This window comes from Coffea arabica, unplaced genomic scaffold (genome assembly GCF_036785885.1).
Source record: "Coffea arabica cultivar ET-39 unplaced genomic scaffold, Coffea Arabica ET-39 HiFi ptg000200l, whole genome shotgun sequence".
Lineage (NCBI taxonomy): Eukaryota > Viridiplantae > Streptophyta > Magnoliopsida > Gentianales > Rubiaceae > Coffea > Coffea arabica.
In genome coordinates this window covers 6,798,873-6,801,372 of record NW_027266262.1, presented here as the reverse complement: position 1 = coordinate 6,801,372, position 2,500 = coordinate 6,798,873, and positions in this window count along the sequence as shown.

The window sequence follows — 2,500 nt, the reverse complement described above, 5'->3', positions numbered from 1 at the left end:
AGACTCAACATGTATGCTTAAAAAGATAAAAATAAGCGAAAACAAGGCTAGGCGGTGAGCCTTAGGCCGCATGACGGAGCATTGGCACGACACTACACCGACGACGTGAAAAACGCACGACGGTGCCCATCATGGCAAGGCGATAGGCCTTAGGCCGCACGACGGCCGTTGGCTTGCGTTGGCTAAGGCATGGGCACGACGCCACATCCACAGCAAGAAAAATGCACGACGGTGCCCCTCATGGCTAAGCGGTGCGCCTTAGGCCACACGACGACCGTTGCCTTGCGTTGGCTAAGGCAACGGCAAGAAAAACGCACGACAGTGCCCCTCATGGCTAGGTGGTAGGCCTTAGGCCACACGACGGCCATTGCCTTGCGTTGGCTAAGGCAAGGGCATGATGCCACACCGACGGCAAGAAAAACGCCCGACGGTGCCCCTCATGGCTAGGCGGTAGGCCTTAGGCCACACGACGGCCGTTGCCTTGCGTTGGCTAAGGCAAGGGCACAATGCCACACCGACGGCAAGATAAACGCACGACGGTGCCCCTCATGGCTAAGCGGTGGGCCTTAGGCCGCACGACGGCCGTTGCCCTGCGTTGGCTAAGGCATAGGCACGATGGCCACACCGACGGCAAGAAGAACGGCCGACGGTGCCCCTCATGGCTAGGCGGTTGCCCTTAGGCCGCACGATGGCCATTGCCCTGCGTTGGCTAAAGCACGGGCACGATGCTAGGCGTTTGGCCTTAGGCCGCACGACGGCCGTTGCCTAGCGTTGGCTAAGGCATGGGCACGATGCCACACCGACGGCAAATAAAACGCACGACGGTGCCCCTCATGGCTAGGCGGTGGGCCTTAGGCCGCACGACGGCCGTTGCCCTGCGTTGGCTAAGGCATGGGCACGGCGGCCACACCGACGGCAAGAAAAACGCACGACGGTGCCCCTCATGGCCAGGCGGTCGGCCATAGGCCGCATGACGGCCGTTGCCTTGCGTTGGCTAAGGCATGGCCACGATTCCACACCGATGGCAAGAAAAACACACGACGGTGCCCCTCGTGGCTAGGCGGTGGGCCTTGGGCCGCACGACGGCCGTTGCCTTGTGTTGGCTAAGGCATGGGCACGATGCCACACCGACGGCAAGTTAAACACACGACGGTGCCCCTCATGGCTAGGCGGTAGACCTTAGGCCGCACGACGGCCGTTGCCTTGCATTGGCTTAAGCATGGGCACGACGGCCTCACCGATGGCAAGGAAAACGCACGACTGCCGTGGGGTTTTGTTCCCAAGGCAACGGGTAAACCTCTGTAGCCATGCTGGAAAAACGCACGACGGTGCCCCTCATGGCGGCCTTAGGCCGCATGACGGCCGTTGCCCGGCGTTGGCTAAGGCGTGGGCACGACGGCCACACCGACGACAAGAAAAATGCACGACGGTGCCCCTCACGGCTTGGCGGTGGGCCTTAGGACGGACGACGGCCGTTGCCTTGCATTGGCTAAGGCATGGGCACGACGGCCTCACCGACGGCAAGAAAAAAGCACAACTGCCGTGGGGTTTTGCTCCCAAGGCCACGGGTAAACCTCTGTAGCCATGCTGGGAAAATGCACGACGGTGCCCCTCACGGCTAGGAGGTGGGCAATAGGCCGCACGACGGCCGTTGCCCTGCGTTGGCCAAGGCGTGGGCACGACGGCCACACCGACGGCAAGGAAAATGCACTACGGTGCCCCTCATGGCTAGGCGTTTGGCCTTAGGCCGCACGACGGCCGTTGCCTAGCGTTGGCTAAGGCATGGGCACGATGCCACACCGACGGCAAATAAAACGCACGACGGTGCCCCTCATGGCTAGGCGGTGGGCCTTAGGCCGCACGACGGCCGTTGCCCTGCGTTGGCTAAGGCATGGGCACGGCGGCCACACCGACGGCAAGAAAAACGCACGACGGTGCCCCTCATGGCCAGGCGGTCGGCCATAGGCCGCATGACGGCCGTTGCCTTGCGTTGGCTAAGGCATGGCCACGATTCCACACCGATGGCAAGAAAAACACACGACGGTGCCCCTCGTGGCTAGGCGGTGGGCCTTGGGCCGCACGACGGCCGTTGCCTTGTGTTGGCTAAGGCATGGGCACGATGCCACACCGACGGCAAGTTAAACACACGACGGTGCCCCTCATGGCTAGGCGGTAGACCTTAGGCCGCACGACGGCCGTTGCCTTGCATTGGCTTAAGCATGGGCACGACGGCCTCACCGATGGCAAGGAAAACGCACGACTGCCGTGGGGTTTTGTTCCCAAGGCAACGGGTAAACCTCTGTAGCCATGCTGGAAAAACGCACGACGGTGCCCCTCATGGCGGCCTTAGGCCGCATGACGGCCGTTGCCCGGCGTTGGCTAAGGCGTGGGCACGACGGCCACACCGACGACAAGAAAAATGCACGACGGTGCCCCTCACGGCTTGGCGGTGGGCCTTAGGACGGACGACGGCCGTTGCCTTGCATTGGCTAAGGCATGG